At 34.6% G+C, this 20,106-nt stretch overlaps 2 non-coding genes and 6 pseudogenes across 2 annotated transcripts; 4 read left to right on the forward strand and 4 right to left on the reverse strand.

Annotated features, from left to right (window-relative positions):
* Positions 1-91: 91 nt before the first annotated feature.
* Positions 92-1,164, reverse strand: LOC128288966 (photosystem I P700 chlorophyll a apoprotein A1-like; annotated as a pseudogene).
* Positions 1,165-1,766: 602 nt separating this feature from the next.
* LOC128288963 (photosystem I assembly protein Ycf3-like) lies at positions 1,767-4,551 on the reverse strand (annotated as a pseudogene).
* Positions 4,552-5,620: 1,069 nt separating this feature from the next.
* TRNAT-UGU (transfer RNA threonine (anticodon UGU)) lies at positions 5,621-5,693 on the reverse strand. Its single transcript has one exon. It is a non-coding gene; the product is annotated as a tRNA-Thr (tRNA).
* Positions 5,694-8,032: 2,339 nt separating this feature from the next.
* Positions 8,033-8,105, forward strand: TRNAF-GAA (transfer RNA phenylalanine (anticodon GAA)). Its single transcript has one exon. It is a non-coding gene; the product is annotated as a tRNA-Phe (tRNA).
* A 4,804-nt stretch (positions 8,106-12,909) lies between these two features.
* On the reverse strand, positions 12,910-14,288 carry LOC128288965 (ATP synthase subunit beta, chloroplastic-like; annotated as a pseudogene).
* Positions 14,289-15,300: 1,012 nt separating this feature from the next.
* LOC128288969 (ribulose bisphosphate carboxylase large chain-like) lies at positions 15,301-17,154 on the forward strand (annotated as a pseudogene).
* A 248-nt stretch (positions 17,155-17,402) lies between these two features.
* LOC128288968 (acetyl-coenzyme A carboxylase carboxyl transferase subunit beta, chloroplastic-like) lies at positions 17,403-18,935 on the forward strand (annotated as a pseudogene).
* A 47-nt stretch (positions 18,936-18,982) lies between these two features.
* LOC128288964 (ribulose bisphosphate carboxylase large chain-like) lies at positions 18,983-20,004 on the forward strand (annotated as a pseudogene).
* Positions 20,005-20,106: the final 102 nt, after the last annotated feature.

The following is a 20,106-nucleotide window of genomic DNA, read 5'->3' on the forward strand; positions in this document are numbered from 1 at the left end:
AATGATGGTGTGCAATATCAGTCAACCATAGACCCCAGTCACTGGATCTAATCCTCCGCGAAAAGTAAGAAATTCACATATTTTGACCAATTCAAAGGTAAAAATGGGGTGCTCCCTCAACAAAACTGGGATAAGTTGAGCCAAAGATCACGATTCAAGATAAATTCATGGGGAAGTGGGATCTCTTTAGGGTCTCTCCAGCATTTAAATTGGTTTATCGGTAAAGATACATATGCTTGATGCCCACGCCTTTGAAAGGGACCCAAGTCCCAGTAGCCCTGCTAAATGGTGATTCAACATGGATTCTACATCTTGGAACCAAAGCCAATTTTGGGGCCGCTTTGTGATAATGGAACCAACCGGCAAAAAGCATTAAGGCCGCAAAGACCAATGCACCGATTGCGGTACAATGGAGTTGTAATTCACTAGTTATTCCAGATGCTCGCCAAATCTGAAAAAACCAGGAGTTATTTATGTTCCTCGAACCCCCCACCCACATCGCCATTCAAGATTTCTTGGCCCACTATTGGCCAAACCACCTGAACGCTAGGTCCAATGTGAGTAGGATCGCTGAGCCATGCTTCATAAGTGGAAAAACAGGCACCGTGGAAATACATGCCGCTCAGCCAAAGAAAGATGATGGAGAGTTGGCCGAAATGGGCACTAAATATTTTGCAGAGATCTCCTCCAAATCACTGGTATGGCTATCGAAATCGTGAGCATCGGCATGTGGGTTCCAGATCCAAGTGGTAGTATCGGGTCCCTTAGCTATTGTTCTTGAGAAATGGCCAGCCTAGCCCATTCCTCGAAAGAAGTTTTACGGGATCCCTATCTACCAAAATTTTACTTCTGGGTTCCGGCGAACGAATAATCATTGAGTCCTCCTCTTTCCGGACCAACACATACAAAGAGACCCGCCAACAGTCAGTAATTAGTGAACCTATGAGAGACGACGCATAATTAGTTTCTTTCTCTATCTGTCATCTATCTATCTATTTTTATCTATCTATTTTTTCTTTAGTTATTCACTAGAAACAATTATGATCTGGAAGTCGATCCGGGGCAAGTGTTCGGATCTATTATGACATATCCATGAGGCGCTCAACGGACCTTTTAATCTTATAAAACCTTTTCGGACTTTACTTACATTGGTGCAAAACCCATTTTTTGTGCAACCGGTGTGAGTGTATTCATATCTCAATTAGAAGTTCCGAGGTGGAGTTTTTTGTCTTACATAGATAGAACAAACAATATTACTCTATCCCAAATCACGTGCACATTCATTACTAGGATACTCCAGTATCGATAGTTAGTCATTTGAGGGTTTTATTAGTTTTAGTTTTAATAGAAATAGAAGCAGAAAATATATATATATTATATATATATTTTATTTTGCTATATCCGTGTATTACTTATCCTTACGAAATATCAAACGAAATAGAACGATTTGAGAAGGAGATAATGAAATTCTTTGATTGGTTTTCCCAAAGAGAGAAATGCTCCGTTTTATTTTACCCATGGGTCCAGCAAAACCAAACCATTACACAATTATGCTAATTCCAATTAAATTAATATTTTTACTATTTAATTTAAATAGTCAAATTGACTAGAAAATCAATTTAATAATTTAAATAGTACCGTAATTTATTTAATTAAATTAAATATTAAATAAATGGATTTAATAGAAATTAAATAGAAATAGAATTAAATAGAATTCTCTAATTTCTAATTCGAATTTCGAATCCTAAAACTAAAATAATAATAAATAAACAGAGAGCTCTTGTTCTTATTCGAAACGCCGCGTGATCTTTAACCAATTCTGCGCTTCAATATAATTACCAGGAGTAAGCGCTATAGCCTGTTTCCAATACTCAGCGGCTTGATCGAACCAAGCCTCCGCTATTTCAGAATCCCCCTGTCGAATGGCCTGTTCTCCCCGGGTCGAAATAGGCGTTTCAATTCCTTCCCTTAGAACCGTACTTGAGAGTTTCCTACCTCATACGGCTCGGCAGTCAATTCTTTTTGTATCCCATTTTTACCTACCATATATCAATTGAATGAGATTTCTCATAGATCTATTGATTTGTCTCGGGTTAACCAAAAGGGGTTAATTACATGAGTTTCAAACTCTAATTTGGATTAAATTAATAATAAGTTTTATCTTTTCTCCCACCTTCAGAAAAATAAAGCATAGGCATTTCGGGGCTGTCGTCCGTTAGATTTTTCTGAAAGGTAACTATCTCGGTTTCATATCATATAGAAATTTATATAGAATCCTTGAAAAAGACTTCTTCCTCATAAAAAAGACTTACTGTCTTTGGGATCTGATGCTACACCGCTGCTCAATAACTTAGGGGATCGGCTCTATTACATAAGTCGATTCCTAATTTTTATCTCATATCATGACATAAATAAGCAGTTCTTATTTATTGTATCGGCTCAAAACCTCGCTAATTGATCTTTACGGTGCTTCCTCTATCAATTAGATCTTTATCCATAGAATAAAGTATCTGAGCATATATATTTCTTCATGTTCTGACTTCTATGAAGTTTCTTTTTTTGTTACAGCTGATAAAAATCGTTTTTTGGACGATGCAATATGTAGAAAGCCTATTTTTTTTTCTAGTATTTTATTTACTAGCGTGTTTATTTACTAGCGTATTTATTTACTAGCGTATTTGCTCTTTCTTTCCTTTTTTATTTCTATAGTGGAGATAGTCGCACGTAATGACAGATCACAGCCATATTATTAAAAGCTTGTGGTAAAGACAGGTTTCGTTCTAGTGCTCGAAAATAATATTCTAAAGCTTTTGTATGCTCTCCATTACTTGTGTGAATAAGGCCTATGTTATATAGTATATAACTTCGATCATGAGGATCAATTTCTAGTCGCATAGCTTCATAATAATTCTATAAGGCCTCCGCATAATTTCCTTCGGATTGAGCCGACATCCGTTACGGTCGTCATTCGATTCAAAGATTCTCCGTTCCAAAACCGTACATGAGATTTTCACCATTGGCTCCTCCTATGTGCATAATGAGAATAATCCATGGAATTAAAAAAAGGTCGAAATATTGTCATTATGAACTGAGACAGGGCTAATGTTTTTTACAAGAAATCTCTAGCCAACCCTCTTGCAAAGATCTTTTCTTACCATCAAGCGTGTTCGTACTAGATAAAAAAGTAAACTCCAACAATTTTCTTTGTTCTCAACGCTCCTTAATTTTGGAATTAGTCCTTCAACAATCTTCGAGAGGTTTATAGGTATCAAAGTACGAACAAGATGGATGTTTGTTTTTTAACCATTTCTCTTAGTTCGATCCCGATAAAGATGTGATATTAATAACAAAGTTTTCGTGTTGATTCCTAGGCGTACTTCTTCCTCTGCCGCCTATTGGTACTAGTGTAGTAGGGTTGACCACAATACAGACCCATAGGTGTAACCTTTCATCAATACTCGAATCAACAATTGAAGCATCTGAGGTTGCATTAATCAGGATACAACAGAAGGAATTGCTTTATTTATAAACTTCACCTTCAACAACCGTAGATTTCTTTTTTGTTTTCAATAGCCTTTTTCTATTCTGAATAATGTGTATCTTACAAAGACTGAGAGTGGTAAAGTAAATAAAAAGTAAATAATAAATAAAGAATAAAGAGAATAAAAGTAAAATATATATATAATAATAATCAAAATCGCACCATCTCTGTAATGAGTAAATGCCTCTTTTTCTCCTGAAGTTGTCGGAATTATTCGTAATAAGATATTGGCACACAATTTGAAAAGGTCTTATCAATAAAATTTCCATTTTATCTGCGATCTAAGCGCAGTTAGCAATCCATTCTATAACTCTTTTCGATTACCCCTCGTGAGAAAATAAAATGATCTCACAAACAAAGGAAATTAATACAGTACGAAATAATATAAAAGTGGACCCATTCCATTTTTAAAAATTCTTTGAGCCCAGGCTAAAGAAAAAGTGATAAAAAAAAAGTGATGAAAAGTTTTCTATTTTTTATAGCAAGTTTCCTAGATTAGAATTGATATTGTTCGTACCTATCGAACAATCTAATATGAGTAACTCGCTATTCACTCGGGGTATCAGCCATAATAATTATATAGGAGAGATGGCCGAGTGGTTCAAGGCGTAAGCATTGAACCGTTATATACTAGACTCTTGTTTACCAAGGGTTCGAATCTCTCTCTTTCCGCACCTTCACCTAATTCGCCAATGTAACTGAGCTACAATACCTTCAAATAAGAACATATACTAAAGAATTAGACCCTTCTTTAGTTCTCTATTCCCAAATTCCTTTTTAATATGGAATACGTAAAATAGCATGCCAGGGGATGAAAATCTCCTTACGTATCTATCATACATTGAATAGGAGAAAATCTCGAATCAAACCCATTCCCCTGTCTTCCTTTACTTAACCTTAACTCAGGTGAAAAGGGGGCAGAACCCTTGTTTTGTTATTTTAGTTAGGTTTAAGTCTGACGAGAATAATATTCTACGACAAGCAATTCATTTATTTTCAAACCAACCCATTTCCTATCTATTATTTGATTGACTAATCCTTTATATTGTAATGTGTGAAAGGTCAAATGTTTTGGTAATTCCTCATTGGTGGATGAATCAAGATAATTTTGAATCAGAGTTCTAGATTTTTTTTCATCCCTCGCTGAAATAATATCTCGGGTTTGCAGCGATAACTTGGTATATCTACTGTACGCCCATTAACTAAAATATGTCTATGGTTAACTAATTGACGGGCTTGAGGAATAGTCGAAGCCATACCCAATCGAAAAGGATGTTATCAACCGCATTTCAAGTAATTGTAGTAAAACCTGACCTGTTGACCCTTTGGCTTTTCTGGCAATACGAACGTATTTAAGTAATTGTCGTTCTGTAAGGCCATAATGAAAACGCAATTTTGTTTTTTCTTCTAAACGAATACGGTATTGAGATTTTTACCGGGGCGCGATTGGTTTCTAAGATCGCTTCCGGCTCTGGCCTTTACTAGTTAGTCGGTAAAGCCCCAGACGGCGTATTTTTTTGAAACGAGGCCCTCGGTAACGTGACATAAGGACTCCTTATTAATTTGAATTTTATTGAAATTTCATAAACCGAAATTAAAACTGAACTAAATGAAGCGAAATCGACTGAAGGATTGTACTACAAATATTAATGAGATGAATTGGATCAATATCCATACTTTACTTTTTGTTTTTTGTATTGTATAATGTATACAAAAATAGAAATAAATATATATATAATATATAAAATAATATTAATATATAAATATAAAATATATAAAATATTTAGATATAAAATATTTAGAATATATATAATAAAATAGATATAATATATAAATAAATTGAATATAATAAATAGATAAATAAATTAAACCAAAGAGTTTCCCTTTTTTCTTGATTTATTCTGCAAGATCTAACTCCTCAAATTGATCCCTAATTGGAAGTTTCGACGAGATAATAAACAGATTGTTGACCTTTGGAAAGAATTGGAAAGAAAGGGGAAAAAGCTTTTCACTGTTTGTTCTTTGATTTCAAAAAACATTCTAAATTATGTAAAAAGGCAAAAAGCAAACAAATAGGAAAGCCGGCTATCGGAATCGAACCGATGACCATCGCATTACAAATGCGATGCTCTAACCTCTGAGCTAAGCGGGAAATAAATAGAAATTTGGTATCCATAGGGATTCAGCAAACTATTAGATCTTATCTATTAACTATCTATTAGTTATTCATAATTAATATGAATTATTAATATGAATTAGAGACTCAATTTAGAAAAACTAGAATTTTTCTAATTTTAATGCCATACTTAATATAAACTTAATATAAATATAACATATTTAATATAATAATGGTAGATTCAATCTAATATTCAAGCTAATGTTGATAGAATCTAATAATTCGATTTAAATTAAAATTTTATATATATATTTATTATTTATCTATATATTTTATATATTTAATATATTTAATATCTTTTTTATATCTTAGTTATATTTCTTTTATATTAATATAGTAATATTACTAATATTACTGACTCCATTTTATTTTTCTAGTTTATTTTATATTTTAGTATATTTTACATCTAAATTATATAGAAATAGAAAATTTTTATATAATTTCATTTAATCGATCGATTTAATAGATTTAATCTAGATTAAATTTATTTCTATTTAGTTTAGAGTTCTAAATAGAGATAATTAGAGTCAAAATCTTTTTATGCAGTTATATATTTTATGATTATATAAATGAAACGTTATAAGTCTAGATAATTAGAATGAAACTCTTTTAGACTCAAAAATTTGAATTATCTTCGAATTCGAAATAGAAATGAATGGAATAATTAGTTCTAGTTATTAAATAGAAATAATTAGTTCTAGCTATTATACTATAAAAAAAATAATTAATTTCATTTTCATTTTAATAATGAATAAATTCAATTTTCATTTTATTTTTTAGTTATTATGGTTATATAGGATAGTCTAATAATAAGAATAAAAATAAATTAAAGAAAAAAAGATGCAACCCATAGAAATGAAATCCAGATCATAATGAGACTCCTTTCTTTTGTTTTCATTCATAAAGACAGAAGCTAAGACGAAAAAAAAATCGACCCTTCAGTATTCCACCAAATTGCCTGAAAACTGAGAGGGACATATATATATTATGAAATACCCATCTATATTGAATTGCGAATACAGAAATGATAAAATATTTTTGGACCAAATAAAAATTAATATGGGTCTCCGATAGAGACGAAAAACGGATAAACAAACAAGAAAATAGGTAAAGACCCTTCGATATAAGAATCTGTATCTATATCTACTAAATTCAACGGTTTCGCATAAAAAAGCAAATAAATAAACGAAAATAAACAAATGAAAGAAGGGAAAAGAGAAAGGGGAAGGAGGGCATCCTAATGAGATCCTAATCTCAAGACACAAAAGGGGATATGGCGAAATTGGTAGACGCTACGGACTTAATTGGATTGAGCCTTGGTATGGAAACCTACTAAGTGATAACTTTCAAATTCAGAGAAACCCTGGAATGAAAATGGGCAATCCTGAGGCAAATCCTATTATTTTATTATTTTACGAAAATAAACATGAACAAAGGTTCAGCAAGCGAGAATAAGAAAAAAAGGAAAGGATAGGTGCAGAGACTCAATGGAAGCTATTCTAACAAATGGGGTTGACTGTTGGTAAAGGAATCCTTATATCGAATATCGAAACTCTAGAAAGGATGCAAGATATACCTATTTTTTTATGGGTATACTAATGAAAAACTATCTCAAAAAGACGAACCGAACCCGTATTTTTTTTTATTTCTATATATGCAATATCAATTTATATTTATATGAAAATATGAAAAATAAAAAGAATTGTTGTGAATCGATTCCAAGTTGAAGAAAGAATCGAATAGAATAGTCATTAATCAAATCATTCACTCCATAGTCTGATAAATCTTTTGAAAAACTGATTAATCGGACGAGAATAAAGAATAGAGTCCGTTCTATGTCAATATCAATACCGACAACAATGAAATTTATAGTAAGAGGAAAATCCGTCGACTTTAAAAATCGTGAGGGTTCAAGTCCCTCTATCCCCAACCCCAAAAGCCCGTTTGCTGTTTATTTTATCCTACCCTTTTTGTTAGTGGTTCAAAGTTCCTCATGTTTCTCATTCATCCTATTCTTTGCCGTTTTACAAGCGTATCCTAGCATAGCAGAATTTTGTTCTCTTATCACAAGTCTTGTGATATAGTGTGATGTGATATATATATGATATACGTAAAATCTCTTGAGCAAGGAATACCTATTTGAATGATTCATAATACATATGATTACTCATATGGAAATTTACAAAGTCTTCCTTTTGAAGATCCAGAAATTCCTGTTCGAGACTTTTAATTTAATACTTTTCGTTTTTTGTTTTCATTTTTAATTGACATAGACCCAAGTCATCTAGTATTATGAGGATAATGCGTCGGTAATGGTCGGGATAGCTCAGTTGGTAGAGCAGAGGACTGAAAATCCTCGTGTCACCAGTTCAAATCTGGTTCCTGGCATATGATTAATTTGTATGAGTATCTACTCTACAAATTAATTGATATGGATCGACATAATACATACTTATCTAGCTAGGTATCTGAGTAAACCCTCTCTTTATTTATTTTATTTTGTATTTTTTCTCTTTTAAAATGAGCAAAGAGTCTATTCTAATGTGTCTATTATAATGTAGTAAAGACAAAATTTGCTTATCTTTCCTCTTCTTTTTATTTGTTCACACTGCTTCTCACATTCAAAAGAATGGTAATACTTCATACATATTTAATTAAAAGATTAAAATAAAAATAGTTGGTTGAAAGGCCCAACAAAAGTCAGGTCTAGGGAGTTCAGGATAGAAATAACCAAGACTCATCTCAGCTACAGTACAAATAAAGCCGATCCTTTCATTTTATTTTGTATTCTCTTTCATTCCATTTCTTCATTCCCTTCTATACGACTCTCTAGAGTTCATCTAAGTGATGTGCGCGATACAAAGTTCACAGTACAGAACCTTGTTGTTCATCCTATTGTCTCAGCTCGTCCGAAATAAAATAAATATAAATAAAAGTCTCTTCAAAATCGAGAATCTCAATGATGTATTGTCTTTTATTTCTTTTTATTTATTAGCCTATCCATAAGAATACGAATGAAACCTCAATTCCTCTGTTTGAGCTAGAAGAGAATGTACAAATATTCCTTGAATATTCGAAGTTGTAATTAGTTTCTTATCATTCAATGAGCGTCTTGTATTTCATAAAAATTGGGGCAATGTAATCCTTACGTAAAAGCCACCTATCCAACTTTCGGGCATTAAGATACGTTTCAGTCGTGGATGATTTTCATAAGAGATTCCCAACATGTCATAAGATTCTCGTTCTTGAAAATCGAACTTTTCAAACCAGAAAACAGACGGAATTCTAAGGTTACTCCTTGGAAATACTTTTATACATACCTCTTCGGTTGATCTACACCATACTCTATTCTCGTAAGATGATACACACTGGCTAACAGTCCGCCTGGTGCTACATCATTAGGCACATTGGGAACGTAGATAATTGTAACCATATACATATAAAATAACAGCAATGGAATGCCAATCCTCAGGCTTTATTTGTAAAGTCTCTATTCCTGTAATCGAAGCCCAAAGATCTATGAACTAGCCCGTGTTTGACTAGCCAAACAGACAAACGACCCTGCATCTTTTATCTCTCCGCACTTTTCTTTTTTATTTGTCATTTTATAAGATAAGTATTTCGCATTTATGATGAAATCAATTTATGAAGATTAATTCGTTGTCTGTTTCTGTAAAAAAAATCCTACCTAATTTACTAATTCATGGGAAGATAGTGAACCCTTGTAGTTGAAAAATGTTTCAGGAGGAATCTCTGAAGTAGATGGTGGTTGATAGAGCAATCCTTGATTATAATTTCCAGTACGAGTACTGCGTACAAGACAAAACTTGTGATTGGTAGTAAAACACCGATCCCCCTGTTGAGATCTAATTCGATCTTCATAGATTTCGCGAGATATTTTCTTACGAAGTTTTGTTATAGCATCTATAACTGCCTCAGGTTTAGGGGACAGCCCGGCAAATAGACATCCACGGAATTAGCTTATCGACCCCGAACAGTACTATAAGAATCAGTACTGAACATCCCTCCTGTAATTGTACACGCCCATAGCAATAACATATTTAGGTTCGGGCATTTGTTCATATAATCTCTAAAAGAGGCGCCATTTTCATTGTTACTGTTCAGCTGTTAAAATTAGGTCTGCCTGTCTAGGACTCGATCTTGGTACCAGCCCATAACGATCAAAGTCAAGCGTGAGCCTATTAATGAAGCAAATTCAATAAAGCAACAACTGGTACCATAAAGAAGCGGCCATAAACTGGAAGTCTTGACCAATTTGAAAGATCATTTAATGTAGTTGAAATAACTGAATTTTGGGTTGTTCGATCAAGTAAGGGAAATTCGATGGAATTCATACTCAATGTTATTATTATTTTGACTTTTTTCTTTCTTTTTATTATCTGAATATTCAGGAACTAAGACCATTCAATGCTCCTTTTCGCCATGCATAAACTGAACCAACAATTAGGATAAGCACGAAAATGAAAGCTTCTATGAATACGGTATACCCCAATACATCGAAACTCATTGCCCATGGATAAAGAAAAACCGTTTCAACATCAAAAACAACAAAAACTAGAGCAAACATATAATAACGGATTCGAAATTGTAACCAAGCATCGCCCATTGGTTCTATACCCGATTCATAACTAGAAAGTTTTTCTGGACCCTTTCTAATCGGGGCTAAAACTCCAGAAATTAGAAATGCCAAAATAGGAATAGCACTTGATATTATTAAAATGCCCAGAAAATATCATATTCGTAAAGCAGAAACATAGACGAACTCCTATGAATGTGAAAAATAGATCGGATTAGTCGCTTCGACCTGGAATTCATTGTCAAGTCATCCGCAACTGTTTGTTTAGTCAAAACAACAATTCAGTTTGATCGAATCGTCCAGTTTCGTTTGTTTGCGGTGTTCCATGTTGCGTTTTAAGATTTATTGATTGGAATTAATCCTATTTTATTTACATTCCACTTATTTCGATTTCATTTCGATATAGTACTAATTTGTATAATACTAGTATAAATATATATTTATACTATATATGATATAATACTATACAAATCCAAAACAAAATACTTTTCGTTTCACTTCATTTCGGATTTTTCTAAATAAAGGAATTCTAATATCTAACTAATATCTAATATTTATTAAATTTTAGAAATAAAAAACTTTTAATTCGAAATTCTATTTATTCTAAATATAAATTCAAATTATAGATTTAGAATAAATAGAAATTTTTATTTTATATATTTATATAGAATCAATCAAAAATCAATCTACCCGCGAGGATTAATTAAGAAAATGGGGTTTTGTTTATTTTATTCTTATCCAAGAAAAAAAAAGAGTTGGATCCGTTGAAATGCGCTTTTGTTTTCAGGGTTATACTCTAGTGATCTCCTGTGAGCGAGCTTAGAATGATTTTAACCAAGCAACTGGAAGCGACCAGTTCAATCAACAAAATACAATAATTAGGAAAAAAACTAGATTTTTATTTTTAGTTGTATTTGGATATTCTTTATTTTATTGTTTTGTTTGCTTTAGTTTTAAAATATTATTATTTTCATTTTAATTTAATAAATTTAATGAATATTTAAAATTAATAAAATAGAAAATTCGAAAATATAGGGCTATACGGACTCGAACCGTAGACCTTCTCAGTAAACAGATCAACTGATTATTATCAAAATGATTCGGCCTATTTCAAAGACCCAACATGCATTTTTTTTTGCATTGGGCTCTTTCATTAACTGATAAAATATCAGTTAGTCTACCGTATATATATTTTTTCTAACAGAAAAAAGAAGCATTCCGTGTGCTCTGATTCATTGTGCTCTGATTCATTACTGATACAGGAGCACTTCCAAAGTGTTTCAAAGAGGGAAGGTTATCTTGACGTAGGTCTGCTTCTGGCTAGATCAACCTAAGTTAAATGGAGTCTCTACCATCCTGATTAAAAATCAAACATGAAACTTCATACACCTTAAGATTCATAGGACGAAAAGAGCATTTTGAGGTCCTTATACTCATTATGCCTAGCATTGAATAGACCAGGTATTCACCTATCAATATCTCAAATCAATGATGGGTTCGATTCGGATCTTGCCTAAACACCCAATCGGACCGAACCATTATCAGGCTATTGTTCTCTTGTTTTGTTCCTTCAAAGTAATGGAGTAAGACATCGATTTCTCAAAAGATCAATTCTTTTGATTGCATGATAGACTTCCCTGAAAACATTGGCGCACGTGTAAACGAGGTGCTCTACCAACTGAGCTATAGCCCTTGTGTTTGTGATACATATTTTATCATATTATGTAGATAATTTCTTGTCAAGATGAATATTACATGATCCAACATCATAATCATACCCTTTTGGTCGGTTTGATTGGTATTGCTTAGAAGTAATATTGGATTTATAATCCATCGATGTAATAGGTCCCTTTTCTTTCTCTTTATGATTCCTTATGATAATAAATGACCTACTTAACTCAGTGGTTAGAGTATTGCTTTCATACGGCGGAGTCATTGGTTCAAATCCAATAGTAGGTAGAACTTATTAGATACCATCGATCCCGGTGTCTAATAAGTTTTTCTACCCACCTTCTTTTATTGATTTTCTATCTTTTTCATCCTATTCTATTTCCGTTTTCAATTTTCAAATTTTTCGTTAGATCAAAATCTGATTTCACTTTTGATTGTATTTGATTCTATTTAATCAGCAGAAATCAAAATGGGATGTATAAACGAAAGTTCTGTTTCTACGGAAATTCTTTCGATTAACCAACTCGTTACGAAATCGCGTTGATAGCCTCGACTCGTGTCCTAGCCCGTCTGAGAACTAGATTTGCCTCAATTGTTTGCCTCTTGCCTTCAGCTTTCCTCAAGTTAGCTTCCGCTATTTCAAGAGCTTGCTGAGCTTCTTGTGGATCAATGTCACTACCCTTCTCCGCATCATTTTACTAAAATAGTGATTTCATTGTTGCCTATTCTAGCAAAAGCACCCATCAGAGCCATCGTTAACCATTGGTCGTTAAGGCGTATTCTCAAAATACCTATATCTACAGCTGTGGCAATAGGCGCGTGATTTTATAATACGCCAATTTGTCCGCTATTAGTAGATAAAATGATTTCTTTCACTTCTGAATCCCAAACAATTCGATTAGGGTAAAGTACGCAAAGATTTAAGGTCATTTCTTCAATTTGCTCTCCATTTCTAAGTTCGTAGCCTTCGCAGTAGCTTCGTCGATGTTACCTACCAAATAAAAGGCCTGTTCAGGAAGACCGTCTAATTCTCCGGAAAGGATCAATTTAAATCCTCTAATTGTTTCTGCTGGACCAACATATTTCCCGAGGAACCGGTAAATACTTCCGCTACGAAAAGGGTTGTGATAAGAAACGCTCAATTTTCGCGCTTTCACTGCGGTTAAGCGATCCTCTTCGGACAATTCGTCCAACCCAGGATAGCTATAATGTCCTGAAGTTCTTTGTAACGCTTCATAAGGTTTGCTTAACCCTTTGCGCAGTTTCATAATGTTCCTCACCAACGATTCGAGGTTGGAGCATAGTGGACGTTGAGTCTAAAGGATCTACCGCTGGATAAATACCTTTGGCAGCTAATCCTCTTGATAGTACGGTAGTAGCATCTAAATGCGCAAATGTTGTGGCAGGGGCAGGGTCGGTCAAATCATCCGCAGGTACATAAACTGCTTGAATAGAAGTTATGGATCCCTCCTTGGTAGAAGTAATTCTTTCTTGTAAAGTGCCCATTTCGGTACTAAGGGTGGGTTGATAACCTACAGCGGAAGCATTCTACAATAAAGGCAGAATACTTCGGATCCTTGGACAAACGGAAGATGTCTATAAATAGAAGTACGTCTTGTTCATTAACATCTCTAAATATTCCGCCATAGTTGGAGCAGTCAATCCAACTCTCATACGAGCTCCTACAGTTCATTCATCTGACCATAGACTAAAACCACTTTTGAAGTTCCGCAAGATTTTGTTCATTAATTACTCCAGATTCTTTCATTTCCATGTAAAGATCATTTCCTTCACGAGTCCGTTCACCTACTCCGCCAAATACGGATACGCCCCATGAGCTTTGGCGTATTGGTGATCAATTCCATAATGAGTACTGTTTTACCTACCCAGCCCCCCAAATAGTCCGATTTTTCCTCCACGACGATAAGGAGCTAAAGATCGACTACTTTAATTCCTGTTTCAAAAAGCTAGATAATTTTGTATCTAATTGTATGAAAGCAGGCGCGGATTTATGAATAGGGGATGTTGTGCAGTATCTACAGGACCTAAATTATCAACGGGCTCCCCAAGCACGTTAAAAATTCGTCCTAGGGTCGCTCCGCCGACTGGAACATAGAGCAGCTCCCGTGTCAATCACTTCATTCCTCTCGTTAGACCATCTGTAGGCGCTCATAGCTACAGCTCTACTCGATTATTTCTAATAATTGCTGTACCTCACAAGTTACATTAATTTGTTGACCGGCGGTATCTTGACCCTTAACTACTAGGGCGTTGTAAATATTAGGCATCTTGCCGGGGAAAGGCTACATCAGTACTGGACCGATGATTTGAAATACGCCCCAGATTTTCTTTTCAAGCGTGGAAACTCCAGGAACAAGAAGTAGTAGGATTTATTTTCATAATAAGTGAAATATGTCAATTTTTTTTCAAAATTATCTAATACAAAATAAATCTTCGACAGGAGGTTGATCAGTTAATTCAATGAAGAAATGGGGTTAGCGCTCGATTTCGTTGGTCCCATCAATTCAAGTGCATGCAATTGGATTGGTTCCTTATTCAATGAAGGAATTTTAAGTTCAACCAACCTATTTTCAAAATAGGAAGTGGATAAATAAAAATTTTGGGAGAGTCTTTCATTTGTCCATCATTATAAAGCAACACCATCCATATTATCTATGGAATTCGAACCCGAACTCTATTTATGATTCCTTATTTCTATCTCATTAGCCTTGTTTCAATTTCATTTCATATTTTATTTTAGCATATCGATTTTTTTTTACTTTACGTCAACCTCTCCCCCTTTTCCATCTATATTCCTTTTTTTCATTTCAGGGCCGAATTACGCCTGTTTTCATCTAGGATTTACATATACAACATATATTACTGTCAAGGGTGAATTTCTTATTTTATTGAGCTTATAATATATAATTTATATTAGATGTTAGAATATTAATTCTATTATATATTTATCTATTCTATTATATATATATTCTAATATATATTAGTATTATTTTATATTATTTATCTATTTCTTATCTATTTCTATTTCATTTATTTCATTTGCATTTAAATTTTGATTCAAAAAAAGTGGAATTATAAACTTGAAAACACGGATCAGGTTGCGCCATACATATGAAAAGAATATAGAATAATGATGTATTTGGCGAATCAAATACCATGGTCTAATAAGGAACCTTTCGGATTCGTTGATAATTTTTGAAAGATTTCTTCGAAAAGGTTTCATTAACTCCTCATTTATATCAGTAGACCTTGTTGTTGCGAGAATTCTTAATTCATGAGTTGTAGGGAGGACTTATGTCACCACAAACAGAGACTAAAGCAGTGTTGGATTCAAAGCTGGTGTTAAAGAGTATAAATTGACTTATTATACTCCTGAATATGAAGTCAAAGATACTGATATCTTGGCAGCCTTCGAGTAACTCCTCAACCCCGGAGTTCCGCCTGAGGAAGCAGGGGCCGCGGTAGCTGCTGAATCTTCTACTGGTACATGGACAACCGTTAGTGGACCGATGAACTTACCAGCCTTGATCGTTACAAAGGGCGATGCTACGACATTGAGCCGTTCCTGGAAGAAGAAGATCAATATATATGTTATGTAGCTTACCCTTTAGACCTTTTGAAGAAGGTTCTGTTACTAACATGTTTACTTCCATTGTGGGTAATGTATTTGGGTTCAAAGCCCTGCGCGCTCTACGTCTAGAGGATCTGCGAGTCCCTACTGCTTATATTAAAACTTTCCAAGGCCCGCCTCATGGCATCCAGGTTGAAAGAGATAAATTGAACAAGTATGGTCGCCCCCTATTAGGATGTACTATTAAACCTAAATTGGGGTTATCCGCTAAGAACTACGGTAGAGCAGTTTATGAATGTCTACGTGGCGGGCTTGATTTTACCAAAGATGATGAGAATGTGAACTCCCAACCATTTATGCGCTGGAGAGACCGTTTCTTATTTTGTGCCGAAGCAATTTTTAAATCACAGGCTGAAACAGGTGAAATCAAAGGGCATTACTTGAATGCTACTGCAGGTACATGTGAAGAAATGATCAAAAGGGCCATGTGTGCTAGAGAATTGGGAGTTCCTATCGTAATGCGACTACTTAACAGGTGGGTTCACCGCAAATACTAAGCTTGGCTCATTATTGCCGAGATAATGGTCTACTTCTTCACATCCATCGCGCAATGCACGCAGTTATTGATAGACAGAAGAATCATGGTATGCACTTTCGTGTACTAGCTAAAGCTTTACGTATGTCTGGTGGAGATCATATTCACGCTGGTACAGTAGTAGGTAAACTTGAAGGAGAAAGGGACATAACTTTGGGCTTTGTTGATTTACTACGTGATGATTTTATTGAAAAAGATCGAAGCCGTGGTATTTATTTCACTCAAGATTGGGTTTCTATGCCAGGTGTTCTGCCCGTAGCTTCGGGGGGTATTCACGTTTGGCATATGCCTGCTGACCGAGATCTTTGGAGATGATTCCGTACTACAATTCGGTGGAGGAACTTTAGGACACCCTTGGGGAAATGCACCGGGTGCTGTAGCTAATCGAGTAGCTTTAGAAGCATGTGTACAAGCTCGTAATGAGGGACGTGACCTTGCCCGCGAGGGTAATGAAATTATCCGCGAGGCTAGCAAATGGAGTCCTGAACTAGCTGCTGCTTGTGAAGTATGGAAGGCGATCAAATTTGAATTCGACGCAGTGGATAAATTAGATAAACCAACTTCATAAATCCAATTTGAATTCGAAGCAATGGATACTTTATAATCCAGTAAGTACTGTCGGTTTGTTGAATTGCAATTAAACTCAGCCCAATCTTTTACTAAAAGGATTGAGCCGATTCTATTGTCTTTATTTTTGATAGATATATTTTTATCTAGATATACAAGATCTTAAATACAAAAATAAAAGACTAAACACAACTCAAATTTTCTCCTGGGTCCATAATTAATCCTATGTATGGATCCTTAGGATTGGTGTATTCTTTTCTATCCTATATACCACGGTTTCGGATCATGGATCGAGCCAAGCATCACAACTTCTTCTACCCATCCTGTATGTTGTCCTTTTGGCTCCGTGTTGGAATAGAAACTTATTGTATTAGTAGACGAGATTTTACGAAAAAGGTTCTTGATAGGAGAAAAATTTCTTTTTTCAATTTTTTCAGTGCGGATTTTACACAACATGGGGAAATCACTATTTCTAATTGAAAATTGATATTTCTAATTCAAAAGAAAAAAGAGCTCTATCCTATCATATATAATGAACTGCTACTCTAGGTTCTCACAAAAGAGAATCGTTTCTTTCAATATTCACTCATTGTTCGTTAATAACCCTAGTGATTGTATCTAGTATGCGTATTCTGATAGGAAATAAAATATTCAATTGATTTTTCATCGAATGACTATTCATCTACTGTACTTTCATGGAAATAGAGGCAAGAAAGCTCTATGGAAAAATCATGGTTCAATTTGATCTTGTCTAAGGGAGAATTAGAATACAGATGTGGGCTAAGTAAATCAATGGATAGCCGCCTTGGTCCTGTTGAAAATACTACTGTAAACGAAGACCCGACTAGAAATGATACGGATAAAAACATTCATGATTGTAGTGACAGCTCTAGTTATTACAGTAAGGTTGATCATTTAGTTGACGTCAAAGACATTCGGAATTTCATTTCTGATGACACCTTTTTAATTAGGGATAGTAATCAGGACCGTTATTCCATATATTTTGATAGTGAAAATCAAATTTTTGAGCTTAACAATGATCATTCTTTTTTGAGTGAACTAGAAAGTTTTTTTTATAGTTATCATAATTCTAGTTATATGAATAATGGATCGAAAAATGATGAGCCCCACTATCATTTTAACTTGTATGATAATGATACTAACTGTGGTTGGAATAATCACATTAATAGTTGTATTGACTCTTATCTTCGTTCTCAAATCTGTATTGATAGTTCCATTTTAAGTGGTAGTGACAATTCCAATGATAATTATATTTATAATTACATTTGCGGCGAAGGTGGAAATAGTAGTGAAGGCAAGAATTTCGATATAATAACTCGTGAAAATGGTAATGATTTAACTCTAAAAGAAAGTTCTAATGATCTCGATCTATACAAGGATTTGTGGGTTCAATGCGAATGCGAAAATTGTTATGGAGTAAATTATAAGAAATCGCTTAATTCAAAATGAATATTTGTGAACAATGTGGATATCATTTGAAAATGAGGTTCAGATAGAATCGAACTTTCGATTGATCCAGGCACTTGGGGTCCTATGGATGAAGACATGATCTCTCTGGATCCCATTGAATTTCAGTCTGAAGAAGAGCTTTATAAAGATCGTATTGATTTTATCAAAGAAAGACAGGATTAACTGAGGCTATTCAAACAGGCACGGGTCAACTAAACGGTATTCCTATAGCAATCAGGGTTATGGATTTTCAGTTTATGGGGAGTATGGGATCTGTAGTAGGCGAGAAAATCACCCGTTTGATCGAATATGCTACCAATAATTTTTACCTCTTATTCTAGTGTGTGCTTCCGGAGAGCACGCATGCAAGAAAGTTTGAGCTTGATGCAAATGGCAAAATATCTTCCGCTTTATATGATTATCAATCAAATAAAAAGTTATTTTATGTATCAATTCTTACATCTCCTACTACTGGTGGAGTGACTGCGGAGTTTTGGTATGTTGGGGATATCATTATTGCTGAACCCAATGCCTATATTGCATTTGCGGGTAAAAGAGTAATTGAGCAAACATTGAATAAAACAATACCGGAAGGTTCACAGGCGGCTGAATATTTATTCCATAAGGGTTTATTCGATCCAATCGTACCACGTAATCCTTTAAAAGGTGTTCTGAGTGAGTTAGTTCATACGGTTTTTTCCTTTGAATCAAAATTCAATCAAGTAGAGTCTTAAGTGATTTTTTATTTGTAGTGAAAAGGTAGTTGATTAGTTTATCAGAAATTGAACAAGTATGGTCGCCCCTATTAGGATGTACTATTAAACCTAAATTGGGGTTATCCGCTAAGAACTACGGTAGAGCAGTTTATGAATGTCTACGTGGCGGGCTTGATTTACCAAGATGATGAGAATGTGAACTCCCAACCATTTATGCGCTGGAGACCGTTTCTTATTTTGTGCCGAAGCAATTTTTAAATCACAGGCTGAAACAGGTGAAATCAAAGGGCATTACTTGAATGCTACTGCAGGTACATGTGAAGAAATGATCAAAAGGGCCATGTGTGCTAGAGAATGGGAGTTCCTATCATGTGCGACTACTTAACAGGTGGGTTCACCGCAAATACTAGCAGCTCATTATTGCCGAGATAATGGTCTACTTCTTCACATCCATCGCGCAATGCACGCAGTTATTGATAGACAGAAGAATCATGGTATGCACTTTTGTACTAGCTAAAGCTTTACGTATGTCTGGTGGAGATCATATTCACGCTGGTACAGTAGTAGGTAAACTTGAAGGAGAAAGGACATAACTTTGGGCTTTGTTGATTTACTACGTGATGATTTTATTGAAAAGATCGAAGCCGTGGTATTTATTTCACTCAAGATTGGGTTTCTATGCCGGTGTTCTGCCCGTAGCTTCGGGGGTATTCACGTTTGGCATATGCCTGCTGACCGAGATCTTTGGAGATGATTCCGTACTACAATTCGGTGGAGGAACTTTAGGACACCCTTGAAATGCACCGGGTGCTGTAGCTAATCGAGTAGCTTTAGAAGCATGTGTACAAGCTCGTAATGAGGACGTGACCTTGCCCGCGAGGGTAATGAAATTATCCGCGAGGCTAGCAAATGGAGTCCTGAACTAGCTGCTGCTTGTGAAGTATGGAAGGCGATCAAATTTGAATTCGACGCAGTGGATAAATTAGATAAAGTGGAAAAATGAGATAAACCAGCTTCATAAATCAAATTTGAATTCGAAGCAATGGATACTTTGTAATCCAGTAATTACTGTCGGTTTGTTGGTGCAATTAAACTCAGCCCAATCTTTTACTAAAAGTTGAGCCGATTCTATTATCTATATTTTTGATAGATATATTTTTATCTAGATATACAAGATCTTA

Source organism: Gossypium arboreum, unplaced genomic scaffold (genome assembly GCF_025698485.1).
Source record: "Gossypium arboreum isolate Shixiya-1 unplaced genomic scaffold, ASM2569848v2 Contig00363, whole genome shotgun sequence".
Taxonomy (NCBI): Eukaryota; Viridiplantae; Streptophyta; class Magnoliopsida; order Malvales; family Malvaceae; genus Gossypium; species Gossypium arboreum.